Genomic DNA, 16,879 nt, shown 5'->3' with positions numbered 1-16,879 from the left:
TTCAATGGTTGTCTCCACTCCCACCTTCTGTACTTGCTGGTGGCTTGGGAGCTCTCCTAGGCAGCACGAGGCGACAGCAAGCACAGGTTCCCTCTTCCTAGGCAAGCACTTCAGACATTTAGCCTGTAGCATAGGTGGTGGGTACCATGAACTCCACCTTCTACACGACTTGTCACTGAGATAGCGAGCTGGCAGCCCATTGCGACAGGGGTGGTGAAGGCATCTAAACCCAGGCAAGGGTTTTGGGTTGCATGTCCTACTTCATACAGGGCTGAAGCTTAAATCCAAGTGAGTAAGAATATTTCATGTGCAGTCCTCTTCTCTGCATTGCCTTGACTATGCCAGAAAGCAGCCTGCTCAGGTGTGTAGCTTTTGTGCATCCCAATCCGCAGCATCCAGCTCTTCTATCTGTTTCATAGGGCTCTTAGGCATCTAACTGAGGGTTGTGAACCATGAACTAAGTGCGCTACTACTTTCACAGGGAGAATCTCAGTATAGCTGTGTTTCCACCACACATTATGGCACAGTAGTACTTGGGGAAGAAACTTCTATCTTTTAAGAAGCAAGAAATAGAACTATCATGCTCACATGTAATGTTTTCTGACCTAAGCATTTGAAAACACTGCACCATAACAATAAAAAAAGAATCAAGTCCCTCATTCTTACACAGAAATTGAAGAGAATATCCTCATGCTTAACATGGAAACAACAGAAAGCAAATTTGCAGATTTTATTCGCCTCAAAATAGACAGTGGGGTTCTGTGCAGCATTTAAGGCACAGGAAAATCTATTCCCATCTCCAAGAAACTTGGCCCAACTTCCACAGATTTGCTTCTGAATACACTTAGATGATGGCAAGACAATCTTCATGTACATTTCTTACAAGCAGAGACCTGGTGGCTGGCTGCGCACAGCTGCTTGCAGCAGTGCCAAGTAAGAGTGCAGCTTTACTGCATGTTAAAAGCTGCATCACAAATGGAGGTTGCATGAACATGAAAATAACCAAGACCCATCCGTGTGCCTGTCAGATCTGACATCTCAAGAGGCAAACAGGAGACTTGAGCCCTTTCGTCCACTGCTGCTTGCCTCCCTCGCAGTCCTGAGTATCCTCATGGCAGGGCTGTCAGGTCACATTTGGCAGCACATCACCGTTGCCATTCTGCAGCTTCCAGAGCAACCAGGTCAGCTGCAGCCAGCCAGTGCATACGTGACATGCCGGCTTGCAGTACCTGCTGAATTCCTCCCCAGAGCGAGAAACAATGGGACTCATGGAGCTGGAGGGGTCAACACACAAGCAACATTGCCCCACAGCCCCCACCTCACAACCTGACGCACAGCCAAGCCCCATCCCCAGGCCTGCCTCGTAAGCCTCAAGCCCTGTGTTCCTATGGGTCTGCAGGAAGACCCTTTCTCTTCAAAAGCCATGAAACCACAACAAATCTGGGTGGGAGCACACTTGTCCATTCTTAATTTTCACACCTTGCAGTTTCCTAGTGTAGCCTGACAGAGAATCCATAAGATGTGTCCCCTGGGATGTCTTTCCTGCAAGCAGTTTTATTGATACAAGAGGATTTTAGAGCCAAGATTCTGGCACCCAAATTTCTGGCCAAGAATTCAAAGCAAACTCTCTCTTTAACGGCTTGCTACCACTGGTTCTGTGCTTGGGCTATTGTTAGTGCAGTCCCGACCTGCTGCCATGATGCCCCCACAATCTGCTCCATGGGGCTGCAGAGCTGGAGCTCCAGCATGGACATAAGCCTTGGAAGGATGCCTCCCTCTGAGTCAGGAACTGCAATACTCTTCTGTAATTGCTGCAATGGGTGGGGAGGGGGGAATTGTGAGTCACTGGAAATGCTACGGCAGATCAAGAACTACCTGTTATTTAAAACTACATGCTAGACGTTATCTCATTATTTAGGAGGATTGTAACGCATTTACTCAGGTATGCTTTTCAACAGCAGTTGCCTCTGTACCAGTAAGCTACTCACCCCTACTCTGCACAGATCTGAAGTTTCTTCATTTACACAGTAAAAGGTGGCAATGTTAAGAGGAGGGATGTACAAAAAGAACAGGTGGGAATATTTTGGGATGTGCGGATGGATAAAATGGATACAGCCGTTTCCAAAGTCAGTGTTCTTTTTATAACCAAAAGGGTCACGACCCTGCATGCTTTCATTAAGGCAGCAGTAGAAAGATTCAGGTGTGTATCTGAAGTTTAGGGCCAGGGGCTAACTTTAGATGGCCTAAATCTGGCACTCAGTGTGACAGCAAGAGACTTTGCCACAGTGAAGAGTAGGCTCCCGATACACTGCTCTGCCCTAGAAGCGACCAGATGCCAGTGTGATGGTTGTGGGGACTCATTATGATCTCCCAGGCACTCTTGTCCCTGAAGACTGAAGATTAAATTCAGCTTTGCTCCCTGTCCCTCCCACACTCCTCATCCCCTTGCGCCAGGGTTCCAGAGCAGGGCTAACGTTATCCATAAAAAAAGAGCACCCTGTGGAAATCTCCAGCGGACAACACCAAGCAAACCTGGCAGACCAGAGGATCGAGCCCCCACACAGCCCAGGCTGGCTCGCCTCACCTCACCATGGCCTCACTGACACCAGCAGGGTTTAGCAAACAAAGCGAACACAATGGGAGCCATAGACACAGCTTTGTGGTCTGCCTGCACAGCCCCTGGAGCACGTACCATGGATATCAGCAACAGAACTCTCTCTATGCTCCCTAAGGTGCCAGCTTGTCCATAAGCAGTCCTCCAGGTCAGACTGGCACAGGCAAAGCCACCCTGTTAGCATGTGAAAACCTGCCCGTCTAAGGGAGAGCAGATGCGTGGCTTACTTGGCTTCCTCCTTTTCCCAGGGCAACCCGACCAGCTGGTCTCTGCTTCTGCCCACCAGAACTGTGACTTCTTCTACTGCTGCCAAGGGAAGCATGCAGGGGGAAGAGTTAATGGCTATGGAGAAGGGTAGCCCCATCCAATGGCAGCTGGGTTCTGAAGAGAAATCAGGCCTGTGGAGGAGGTTTATTCCCATGATCAGATCAGATGGTGAGAATGATGGGGAGAGAAAGACACATGTCTTCTTCTGGTTCTTACTCCCTACTGCTTCTCCTATTCTTTCACATCACTTCAAGATGCAATGTCTTCTCCCACGCTCTCAAACCACCTCCTCAAGTTTACTACCCTGGCAGAACTGACTTTTCCACTTCTCTGCAGAGAAGCCGTGAAGCTCCACCTCAGCTGCATGCAAACACAAATGACCCATTTAGGATTGAATCTCAAATAAAGCAAGAAATGTATCACTGAAACTGTAACACAGCACCTAACTCCTCACAAAAACCTCCACGGAACAGCAACACAGGCTCCACGAGATGTTGTAGAATAAGGGTAAACACATCTCAAGGACACTCTAATCTGGAGAAACACAGTAGACTAAATTCTGCACCAGCGTACAGTGGTGGTGAGGAAGGGTCAAACTGGCCCCACTGTGCGTCAACAGTGAGGAACTGTGAAGAACCAAGGTTTTTTACATACTTCTATCAGCTACATACATACTTACTCACACGGGGAGCATACTCCTTTCACGTTGCACAGAATGTCCAGGAAACGGGATGTATTTCCTCAAATTGTATGCTGCCCACCTTATAAGGAAGAACTGCTGGGAACACTCATCCTTCCATGGCTCTGGAAGAACTAACAGTGTTGATGCCATAGGATAAGGCAGGACCAGAAAGCCTGAAGAATGTGAGATATTTGGGGTCAACCCTAGGAGGGCGTACACTGCACAGTCACCAGGACCACAGTTTGCTGAGCACTCAGACCTGTCAACGTTTCCGTTCATCTGCGTGAGGGCACTTTTCCTTTGTCTGTGGGGGTGACAAAGCTTTGTGCTTTCACATAGCACTGAAATGTCTCAACACTATCCACGAGCAAGAAAACAATGGACTGTGCTCAAAGCAGAAAGAGAAAGGACTCGGTGGGGTGGGAATGACAAGTACAAGCAGAAACACTAACACAAAAGCAATGGAGATTTTGAGCGAAGTATGAGCAAAAGCACTGAAGGAAGGAGTATAGAACTTGTCTGCCTCCAGGGCTTCCCGACACCATGGTGTCTGGTGCCTGGCTTTGAAAGCTAGGCAGCTTCCTAACAGCAAATATCTGCTGTGCCTGCTTCTAGACAGGTGCCCATTACAAATCTTGGTATTAGTGTTCTGAAGTGGAAACTATTAAGCCCCTGAAGTGGGACTGAGAGCAGCTGGGTGGATGTCTGACGGCCAGCCAAGGTCAAGCAACCACAGCTCCATAGAGGTGTTAAAAACTGATGCAACCTAGGGCTGAAACTTTCCCTGTGAGCATGCGTTGTAAGGTTAACATCCTTGTTACAATCACACAAAGGGTCACTTGAGTCTCCGAAACTGCCTCAAACCAAGATTACTAGGCTCAAAGTACAAAAGCTACCCTGTGTATGTGATAGAGCAAACAAGCGAGGCAGTCTCCTGAGCTGCAACATCAAAAGGACATTGTCTGTGTGCCTGCAATCAAGTCACTGTACTTTCCTAAAAAAATGTGTCTGAATGTGACTTTCACCACTTACAAAGATCACACAAAATCATGAAAGCCTTCTGCACTGAAGCTAGAGGAGAATGAATGGATTGTATTCAGCACCGTAAGTCATCCTTTCATTTTTTCACATGTGCACCCAATAGCAACAACAGAATTCTTGCAGAAGCTACTTCAAGCCTTGTGTTTACAAACAATTCTGCTGAAGTTAGTAGGGCTACATGCTTTTAGCTGAATTTGGAGTTCAAAGGAAGTCAAGACATGTATAAACAGGAGACACATTGCTCCAGGAAACATTAATGGAATAAAAAGGGTACAGATTTTTCCCTGTGGGATGGCATGTGCCTCAGCCCATCCTGTGGGGCAGGGTACGCCCTGACAGTCCCCTGTACCTCAGTACCCCCCAGGCTTGCCATAAATCAGTACCCAGGCATGGACTTGCATCCACATGGTGGGATCGTAAAGAGGTTGTGGTTACGTTTAAGGTCATGTGTGGGTCTAACACAGCATTCCCCATTTTACAAAAACCATTTCGGTAACAAAATGAATTCACAGCACCTGTGCTAAGCTCCCATTTAGTGTACCAGGTATTCACTGAACTTTCTTGAAGAAACAATTGCAAGTACTGTAATTGTTCCTCATGCCCTGGAGATTTTTTAAGTACTCCACCCATTACAAAACTACTTCAATGCCATATAAAACCCTGTTATGACATTGTTCAGATCACAATTCTGTTGTTTCCTGTAACTAAGGTCCTCCCCCTAAAAAACAGGATAAAAAAGAAAACTACCTGAAACATTCATGTGTTCAAAACCAATGCTAAAAATCAGGCCCTTAGAGAAAGAGTAATTATAGAAAGACTTAAAAAATGTAACTGAGTGGTATTAAGATAACGGGGTCAGATCACAGAACGTATAAACTGAACTATGAAATTAGGACATGTGAAGACAGCTGTCAAAACCCCCACGCTTCTATCAACTTCAGCAAAACCACATCATTACCAGTTTTGGTTACAAGTCCTTAGCTGTCCCAACTCTCTTGAGACAATGTTAGTCAAAATTCATTTCTTAGGCAGCTTTTTTAAACTCAACAGCTCTGCACAAAGAATTAGTTTGAATCAAGCACACTAGAACTTCTGTGGTCTAATAGACTGACTGACCACTAAACCACAACGCATTAATTTCTCCTTCTTTTGATATGTACTGTCTACACAGAGCTATCAATCTAGTCCATACAGTATTACTTATCTAGCAATGACTCAGTAAGGGTGTAAAACATGATTAAAGCTCCAATTCAGGAAAGCCTTCATCTTCAAGAAGGGCATTTAATCATATGTTTAAGTGCTCCTGTGTATCAAAGCCTGAATATTTTGCTTTACTGCAATGAGACTATTAACAACTTAAACAAGTACTTAAGATTTTCTGAAATTGTGGTGTCAAAAAAAGGCAACGAGATCTGTGAATAGAAGGTCTAAATTTAAATACATTTTTAATATATTCAGAATTAATGTATTACATCTATGCCTTAATACAGCAAGCACTTGATTACATGCATGCACAAGGAAAACCCGTTTCTGGATTACCATAATACGCTACCAAGACTAAGTATTAGAGAGAATAAAAGTATTTCAATATCTGTTCTCTTTGAGCAAGGCTTAAGAAAAGTCAGATGTATAATATTTCATGTCAGTTTTCTGCACTGTAGGATTTTTATTTTAAGAAAACTTGTTTAAAAACCAAGCAGCCTAAGTACACGTGCTGCCTGGTACATGAGGACACACCAAAGGCAATTCCTCTCACTTGTTTTCATTGGAATGCCTGGAAAAAAAGAAAGAGCCCTTGAGCTGCTGTTCAAGAAGCACTGGTTGTATGGAGTATTTTCATACCATGTTAGCAACCAAAAAATAAATATATCAAATACTTTGAAAGGAATGTAGTGAGTGGGAAGACTCTTGCACACAAAAAAAAATGTAAGGGACAGACTGCACTAATTAAGAATATCACCCAGCTTCCTGCCAGGCATTTTTATACCAGCACTTTAGGACACCTAAAACACACATTGAACAGCTTCCCAAATCTCACATGCGCTCAGTAATTTAAAATCATCCTAAGAAAAACGTCATTAGGGCACATGTAAATCAGTTTCCACAAGTCTCTGAGAGTTCACTTGTTGAGTCACATCTCTACTGTACTATAATACTGTGAGGTATGAATAACCTTGAGATTCACCAGTTCTTCACAGTAACTTCTATCAACCCTACATCAGTATGTCCTTGGGGAGTTTTTTGCAAGAAGACCATGGATATTAACTGAATATAACAAAACCCCAAAACACATATGACTCTGCAATTATGGGAATCCTTTATGTGTTTCCTTCCAGTTCTGCTTTAGAATAAGCAAGATGGTAAAAAGTGGGCTTTTCCCCCTTCCATTCCTAAAAAGCTGGGGAGTCCAAGAAAAAGGAATCTAATAGATAATGGTGAAATAAATGCTGCTACTCCCAGCTGACAGCTAGGAAAAGCACTGTCTGATCACTTACAGATAAAAACATAAAGACTGAAAAAGAAATAATGAAGCCTCTTAGTAAACTGAAATGCATAATCAAAATATGGTCTTCATCTCTTTTCAATACTGACAGGAACCACACAATGACTACATTCATTGAATCCTGAGGACAGGAGTAAGCCCTTCTGCATGGAATGAGGTCAGACCATCACATCACATAAACCACCGCCTTCGCTCAGCTCTGCTGGAACTGTGCTTGAGCTAGGACATACCAAAGTTCAGGATACAGCTCTGTCAAAACTGGTAGGCTGGAAAGGCATAGCTCCCTCCACCAGACCTACTGGACATGAGTCCCGGGCAGGCCTGCGGGTGTCAAGTTTGGAATGACGCAGATGTATCAAACTTGCAATGCCTGAGCAGCATGACAATGCCAGCCACAGGCAGCGGGCTATGTTGATGCATCTGGTCCCAAAGGAGCTCAGGAGCAGGATTCCCCTGAAGTTTTATGTGCAGCCTGGCAATCACAGAGCTAAAGGAAGTTGATCATCACAAAATGCAGTGACACAGCAAAGGGTAGCCAGACAGCAGAATTTGTGTATTTTGGCATCAAACATTTCCAAGTATTTCCAAAACACATTGGGGGAAAAAACCAAACCAAACCAAAACAAACAAACAAAAAAAAACCCCACAAAAAACCAAAACAAAACAAAACAAAAAGTAGTAAAATTATACCAAGTGGAATTGTAAGTATTGGTTACCAGATCTAAGATTAAACTCTCAAGCTTATCTAAATACCATCCCCTATTCTCAGTGACACTATGCAACATCTATTAATGCTAAGCTACAAGGAATTTCCCCACAAACTAGTTTGGTGCACTTAACTTACTTTTAACTTCCTGTTGACCAGAAGTAATATACCACTGTTAAATAAAAACATAGTCTTCATAACATTAATGCCAAAAGCAAATGATAGGTTTTCCTTTCCAACCACATGAAGGCTTTTGGTAACTGTAGCATTCACTAATTAAAAAGGCTTTAGGAGGAGCTTTCAGGAGGTCAAATGGCTTGATAACTTGGCTAGCTGTCTCAGCTGAAACAGGAAGTCAGATGTAACAATTTGCTTTTGACACAGAAAAAAAAAAAAGAGCTTATTTTTGTTAATTGGATAACAAAACCTTGGGATATGTTAACTCCTTGAGATGGAATGTTTACAGTTTAGACAAGGGTGTGTTCAGAAGATAGTTGTGACATTGGCCTGTTCTAACATCAAGGATTTTTAGAAGATATTTGTAAAACGCATTGTTAAAGTGAAAGCAATGGAACTTTATTTGACAGAGGGACCGACTTTATCTGTTTGTTCATATATGTACTCTTCTTCTAACAAGAAACTAATGGAGCTGTCAGGCTCCTCTGGCTGGAGATGGCTCCTTTTTCCAAGCAGCAAAGCTGCGTCTGGGACAAGCAGCGTCCTGACTGCAAGGGAAGCAGGTCAAGGCAAGTGGAGACATGACACAAAGCCAGGCCTCGAAAAGGACAGCAAGAAACTTCTTAGGGCCAAGGGAAGCGTGCAGAGTTTGCCAGAAACCAAAGAACAACTCAGCTGACCGAAACAGTGAAATTGATCCTCCACTGAATTCTGTAAAAGCACCATGTACTAGATAAATTTACTTAACATCACCTACAAAAAAAAAAAAAAAAGAATTCATACTTAGGTGTTTATTTTTAGAAGAGATGATGTGAACAATGTTTTTTTCAGTGCTTGCAATAAGATGATGCCTTTAACATCACTTTGATTACATTTTGTCAGGCCGAGGAAACTGCAAACTTGCAAGATTATGGTCCTACAGTTGTCTCACTACAAGCATCAAAAAGCACTGTCACACAACTTTAGATTTACATCAACAGGAATCAAAGAATAAATTAATTTTCCTTTTATAATGATTTTTGTGTGACTGCTCAGTGAATAAAACTATTATGTATAATGTTTTAATTTGCCCCTATCTAATCTTACAGTCAAATATGCTGCCCATTATTATAGAATAAACACGCTGTTCAAGATAACCAAGATAAATAGGTACAACACTGAAAAGTGCCCTTGATCCAAATACATCTCAATGTATTACAAAGCGGGGGGGACACATTACTCAGTAGTAACTTGCAAGTCTTTTAGCTACAGTGACATTCAGTGAATCAAACCATGGGAGTCAAAACTGAAGATTAGAACTTGGGGAAGTCGCCATCACAAATATAAGCATTTCCTATTATTAAAGCAACATGAACTTAATTTTCCATTAAGAAAACAACACTGACTATACTGGAGTTTGTCAAGAAACAATATAGTCATTAAGAAGCAATAGCAGAGGTTTGGACCCAGATATGAACAAGTCGTTTTGAAACTAAGCACATGCACTTACTGAAGTAACTATTACTGCTTCTCATAACTAGTGATTAAACTAATCGGAGTGTATCCCTAAACCATCTCTCTGCCAGCTCCTGAATGAGCTCTATCAAAGTCAGCTGCAACTGGAGATGAGGAAAGGACATAGCACTGAACTAGTCCCAGTTCTGGCCAGAACTGCAGATGCAAAAGAGAGAAGTAAACACCAGTAGCAATCCCCTGACTGAGTTTCTCTCTGCTTTCCTCTCAATAGCCACATTTGTTCTCCCTCTTTTCCAGCCCTTGCATGGGCAGAGCAATGAGCCCAGCATGCTGGGAGATGGCTCCTGGGAGGAGTTCTGCTGCAGCTGATTCCTCCCACATTGCCTGCTGCTCCAGCGCAAAGACACCCCATGGCGCCCACCCCATCAATCAGGTGTGAATATGGGGCACTTCTAACCTCTGGTAGGCTTCACATACATGCCACTTAACAGAAGTTGCAAACTACGCTGGAATAACAATAATAGCTTCAACTACAGTTAGTTTTACGCTCTTGACTAACTTCAGCAGCTATGTGTTTTTAAATCACCTATATATTCCCGTTTTTATAAATAAACATTTTTAACAGAGCACTATATGTTTTGCTCTGCATCTTATTAACTATGTAAGACAGATATGACATTTTCTTAAACCTGAGTAAAAAACTTTGCAGCAGCTCAGCTGATTACACTGTCCATCCTGAGATGCGATGTTGTCTTATTGCTGCCCTGCCCACTCCCACCTAACTTTCTGCATCCATCTTCTGTCTCTGTGTTTCAGGCTCTAAGCGCTCACAGGAAGATTTTTGCCTGTACAGCGTCAAGCACAGGGAACGCAGCTATTTTCTCTGGGGCTCAATGCAACAATTTAGAAAACCAGATGATACTACGAGACATACAATAAACCAGAAGTGTACATCAAATGCAGTTAGAGGTTTGCATTCATCACTCCCTCACTTGAGTTCCAAATTTTAACCTCTACTGCAGAATTAATTTCAAAGGAGAACAGCAACCTGTAAACATACAAGACGTCAGCCTCAAGTGCCTTAATGTCTGTTAACAACCGGCTAGTCTCTACATGATCTTAGCCATGAAGCCAAAGCCCTGCCAATGGGAGCACTCCCAATAGCTCCAATGGACTTGCTTTATGTGCGCAGAGACAAGCAAGTAGGAGAAGATGAAAGAAGCTGCCCTATGTCTCAAACACTCAGTAAAATGAGTATGTAGAACACAGCACTGGAAGAACTCGTAGACTTACTATACTAGAGTGAGACAATCTTACAAAAACCTTTCTAAAGATATCTTTCTGCCAGCTGGTCTTTTAATTATGACCTTGACAACTAATGCTCCTCAAACAGGCATTCTGTCCTCATTGTTAAGGAATTACAAAAAAGGACCTATGTCCAGAATTCTTAACTCCTTCTCTACTCCTCTCCCCACAACTGCATGTTTCCTTCATTTGTTGGCCCATTCTCCCAAAATGTGGGAAGCTAAGTCAACAAGGGGTTTGAAACTGGTCAAGCCATGTACACTGCTTGGGTATTTGCAATAAAAACATTGACTAATCCAAAAAACACATGTCCTTAAAGTAGAATCAGCTAAATTATATATATATATGTGGCTTTTACTCTACTCCAGGTGAAGGGCATGACTGCATTTCCCACAAATCCTCCCCAGAGGACTGTGATGGAGATTCCCCACCACTGAACTCATTAGTGCAACTGTGAAGAAGTCAGGAGGGTGCAAGATTGCATCCTCTCTATTGTGCAAAACTTCAGCAAGCAAGTTATTGCTGGCCCTGTGGATGTTATCTTAGCCCTATAATGGGTAAACCCTATTAGGAAGATTTCCCGGATCAGTGGTTAGCTGAGTGTTTGCTGCTGTGAAAAAGCTTTAAGAGAGTGCAATGCTAAATAGCCCACAGGATCAGCTAGTTTTCCCCAGTGACTACATAGAATCATAGAATGGTTAAGGTTGGAAGGGAAGAACATCTAGTTCCAACCCACCTTCTTTTTTTGAAGGGGGGAAAACCAGCTTGTTTTCCTTCATCATCTCGCCACCTCCACCCATCAGAACGTTTCCAAAATTAAGCACAAAGCAGAACACATGAGCTTTCCCATCTACAGCTCAGATATAACCAGTGTCAGCCTGCACATCACAGCTTCTACTTAATCCTGGAATCTTCTTTGCATGCAAATGATTAGCCTATATACTGGCTGTCAAGAAATGTGTTTTACCTTCTGTGTATATAGGGGTTTGGAGCATGCAATTTTGAATGATTTGCAGCTATATATACATGAGCAACATGTAGCTGCAGCAACATACAGTACATAAAAGCATAAGTAGAGGTAGCCTTGAAGGACCCGTTTCAGTCCCTGAACACAGAGATATAGCTCTTCCATTGCAATGGTTTTTCCCTTCTGCAAGCATACAGAGCTCATAAATGTTTTCAGATCTGCACATTTACTCCCTGGCAGTCTGAAAATACAATAGCTTGTATAACCAAACATGACTATCAAAGCTTCTGTCAGACACCCAGACAGCGTCCACTCTTTGAGTAACTCAGGTCTTACACATTCCCTCCTTTCCTCATCATTACAACAAAGTGAAAGACAGAAAAGCTTGCAACAGACACAAATACTGACATTCTCAATTAAAAGGGAGAAATATGAGCATGACAGTAAAATGGTATTTTTTTCCTTCTAGTATAAAGTAATTCTGTACTCTGTCTCCTAGCCAGCATCTCTCATCTTTCCTTCAGACAAAAAGCATGTAGAACAACTCTCCATGACTCTTGTGTCTACAACAAGCTCTGGCGCACAGGAAGCTCCATGCAGGGGATGTGTTCTAGCATGCACAAATGCACACACAAAAGCTGGACTTTTCCAGAGTAACATCCTGGCTATAGTTTTCATGAACAGCCTATCTTGACTTCACCATCATCACTGGTAACAGCTCCTGACCAACACCAAAAAAATACACCTTATCAAGTCGCAGTTCTGGTAGTCCCACTCAGACTCATCCAATTGCCCTTATTTAGAGTCTCTTAAGTCTGTCAAGCAGGTACCGAATTTCTCATTAGATTTTATATAAACATAATTCAAACAAAAAGTCCCTTGACTACAGAATGTCTGGGAATGCTTTACTCCAGAGAGGCTACCCATTCTGTAGCAGGAGCCAAATTCACATATCCCAAATCTCTGTGCCTGGTGCTGGCTGGCTTTGGGACTCCAGAGATTATCAACTCACTAAGAAACACAAGGCATAAAGATGCTCGTAGGTCCCGTAGTCTATTAGCCCAAACTCCACTGAAGTCAAAACTATACTTGCAGACACCAAGGACATTCAAAGAATCAGGTAAACTGATGGCATTTCCAATTACAGATTATGGATTTTCCCTTGGAGGCTGAGCAGATTCCCCTAGAAATACAGTAGAAAACCACCCTGGGCAACCCACAACATTTTTTTCTTTATTGTAATAGAGTAAGAGGAACCAGAAATGGGGAAAACATATGTCATTGTGTGCAAGTATCGACACATCCAAAGAGACCTATGAAACTGCATCAACAAAATGTTTTTTAAATAGCTACATTTTTAATCTGAAAGTGTGTTTTCAATGCAGTTAACCTAGTCATGCTCTCAAGAAATTTCTACTTGGCACTTCTGCTCCACCCTGGAAGACTAGGAGTTGGAAAAGTCCCACCTCTGTAGGAAGTGAAGGATGAGGTCTTTTGTAATTTGAGATACTATCTTTTTTTTTTATGACTGTTTTAGTATCTCCTAGCAATGATCTACTTTATGAGTGTAATGCCCACTCAGTTCCCACTAAGCTGAAACCAGTTACAAGAGACACAGAGAAAAATTACTGAACACTATTTTCTTACCTATCAGCACAAAGTTATTTGGCTCAAGCATCTCTGTAAATATTTGTCCAAGACTGAGTAAATTTGCAGTGTATGATGGCCCTCCAACCTGTACTTTTATCAAGTGAGAAGGCTCATAGTCCAGCACTGGATGCCAGCTGTGCTGCTGCAGGAATACAGAATACTAGAGGCTGAGCTTAGTAACACTGCTATCCTTCCCTTTGGATCTGTTCTTTTTCTTTTTGTTCAATGTTCCATTTCACAAACAAAAAGAAGATTAATTCTGAGATGGAATGAATGTAAGGTTATTCCTGGCTGTTGGGTAATGAAGAGAATTTGTGAAGTGCATTACAAAGGGCTGGGCTTTGGCATGGGGAAGCCAGAGGGAGAGAAGGGAATTGTACCCACCTCCCAGAGAGCATGCAGAGGAAGAGGAGAGATCCAGAACCATTTTCAGCCTCCTGAAGCTGAAGGCAATGTCTGCTTTGGTATGTGCAAGGAGGTTCGATGGACTCAGTTCACAGCAACACTGGCAGCCTGCCACAGTATTCTGTTAATGTATGTCTGTGACATCCATGGGCCCAGAGCTGTAATTATGGTCTCAGATGTCACAGTACTACTAGCCCAAGAGATATTTATGGATCCGATACATACAATCTATAGGCACTGTATAGTTTCAGACACATCCAGGAAAACTCCCCACTCAAGAACAGGGACAGCAAGTCTGTAGCGGGTTTTTGAGCTACGCATCAAAGCAGTAACACTCCACTGGGTCTCACCACTAAAAGTCACTGAAAGGTCTGGACAAGGTGGATTGCAGGCACAGGGCTCAGACTCATACCACAGATACTATCAGAGGCTTACTAATGCACTGGGAACCAGGGTAAGTATTAGTGCTGCTTGTTTTCCTGTAAAGTGACTTGTTGCTTCTCACAGTTCCATTTTAAACTTAAGATGATAACAAGGACAAGTACATACTTTCCTTCTCCACCAGAAGGCAAAGGCCAGATAACCACATGCATGCTGTTTATTTATTTCTACAAAGCTGATGAAGCACTTAGAGAATACAGTCTAATCCAAGAACCTAGCTAGAGAGAAACAACTCCATATTGTTTGCTATTTATGTTATTAACTTTTGCTCCAACATATACCTCCACACACACAAAATCACCAAAATGTCACTATCTGTGGGAAAGAAGACCATGACTATCAGTGAGGAGCACGCAGGATATAGTACAGCATGGGGAACAGAAACTATACCCGGTTGCCAAATGCTATTCCTACATGAAGTGTCAGGAGGTTTCCGTGTCCTTGTATGAGCAGACAGCACTTTTGTGTTAAATAGCCCCATCGGACAGTAAGATGTATGGGAGAAAAGGAGTTTGATTCTCATCATACTGGCTTGGCTCCGGAATAGCTCTAGTTTATTTTGAAGGAATACCTCCCACTTTACCACAGCTTTAGGCACTCTGCAAACACATGCTTCTGAATCCACAATCTAAAGCATTACTTTTGGCAGCATAACTGCCTTTATCAATGTGCCGTATTTTTTCCAACCTAGCTTGTGTTCACTGAGGGAATGGTTTCAGCCACTTTCATGCTATGACAAGAACCCCTACACCCACTCAAATTCAGGCATAGACAAGTCCTGAACAGGACCAGAATCAGGTCAATCTATTCATTTTGGAAAATATTTAAGGACAGGATTCTGAAACTTCCATTTCCATAAATATTGGTATCCCAAACCCAGTGCTTGCCCTTAACCAAGACCACTTGTCCTTCAGGCTGAGGGTAGCCAAACATATCATGTTGCTGTGCCTGCACACAGTGCGTGGAAAGCTGCATGGGGGTATTTCAGTCACGGCCTGTATCTCTGCTAAAATTTACTTCTTAAAAGCATTCAGTGTCTATTTACCAAGAGGACGGGAAGTCACCCTGCAATGCTTTCTTAACTATAGTCATCCTAAATAATTTACCACTTACTTACAATAAAACTTATGATAAAACTGAAGGAGACAAGGCATTAGATAAGACACTCATCAATATTTTTCTCTGAAATAAGATATATTGCTGTAAACAGTTAGGAAGCAGAGTGCCTTTGTACTACAGAAAATACAGAGCTTTATAATAAACTAGACTGAAACACCTTCATTACTGAAGCAGCTTTGTATTGAGATAGCCTTACTCTGAGAAAGCTGTGCAAACATGCCAGGAAATGCAATTTCCTGTTCTTAGTGTAAAAAAATGTAAATATGCAAACTAGAAAACAAATGTATTGTATATTTAGTATATGCTTACATAAACCACATAACCCTCAACCCTGAGCGGATTAGAAGTGCACATTAACACTAATATTACAGATCAGCATATTTTTCTTTCCTGATACTAGCTGTACGAGACCATGGCAGAAGAAATGCCTTTAAACCAGGAGGAAATCTCTGCATTTTAACCTAGGGCTCCCTCCAGCTCAATCAGATGTGTTTTCAGTGTGAACGGAGTTCTTGTATTTAAACTAAAACAGTTATAGTACTGACAGTATGCCATCTTAGCAACTGCTTTCCACACAGATACGTCCTAATACTGCAGCATTTTCAAACACTTCACACAGATATTTCTTTACAAGTTACACTGACAAAAGTAATTTCACCCTTTCGGGAAGTACCTGATGTCTATTTCATTTTCTGTGCCTTTAATAGTCAGGACTCTAAGATTTCCTTTTGCCTCACCTCTAAGCACCACACAGTTCAATTTTAGCCAAATGAAAAATGACATCTATTTTAGCTCTTTAATCATTCTACTTCTTACCTTTTCTTTTTTTAACTAAGCCTTTTCTTGCATTAGAAATAAATACTGGCTTTCTGTTGTATTCAGGGTAACCTTTGATTTTAAGGCAAAAAACCAGACAGAACGCTGTATTCCGACTTACCTTGAAAGGAGAGTGGCATTCACTGCCAGCTGTGTGACTTTTCTGTAGCTGCACTCAGACTCCAGCGTTCCAAAGAATCACGATATCACAAACCCCTAAAGCTCGTAACCAGGAGCAGAGGGAGATTGCTCTCGCACGCCCTTCCTCTTCTACCGGTATCTGACAGCTGTACACTTTTTAGGACTGCAGCAGGACTTGTCTCCCAGCCCCTTTGCCGCTCCTGATAAATCATCCCCTCCCTGCTACCAAAAGCATGCTGCCATTATATCTTAAAAGCACGTCACAGCTTGTATGCAGTAGCTGTGGGAAAGCTGCATTTATTTATACAGGAAGCTTGAGTTCAGCACTTCCTACTTCCCATACGAGTCTCAATTCAACTGCAGGTGATTACTTAAACCCTGTCAGCTTCCAGCCAATGCATACCCTATGTTATTATTTGGATATCCGTGCTGCTTTTAATCGTAACTTCCACCTGAGCCCTGACATGATAAAACTGAAAGAGACAAGGCATTAGATGCCACTCTCACAAAAACCCTCCCAATTGCCATTTAACCTGATTTAGGATAGCAGTTTGTATAGCAGCTGCTCTGCTGGCAGATGATGTCTGAAA

The 16,879-nt window shown here is 42.4% G+C and overlaps 1 protein-coding gene across 1 annotated transcript in view; it reads right to left on the bottom strand.

Annotated features, from left to right (window-relative positions):
* Nucleotides 1–16,568, bottom strand: part of RNF144B (ring finger protein 144B) — a 48,331-nt gene extending 31,763 nt beyond the window's left edge. The window contains exon 1 of the mRNA XM_030503564.1: nucleotides 16,270–16,568. The gene's annotated coding sequence lies outside the window, so the exon portion shown is untranslated. The remainder of the gene's footprint in view (nucleotides 1–16,269) is intronic.
* Between the last annotated feature and the right edge of the window lie 311 nt (nucleotides 16,569–16,879).

Source organism: Strigops habroptila, chromosome 1 (assembly GCF_004027225.2).
Source record: "Strigops habroptila isolate Jane chromosome 1, bStrHab1.2.pri, whole genome shotgun sequence".
Taxonomy (NCBI): Eukaryota; Metazoa; Chordata; class Aves; order Psittaciformes; family Psittacidae; genus Strigops; species Strigops habroptila.
This window is presented reverse-complemented; position numbering and strand designations above follow the sequence as displayed.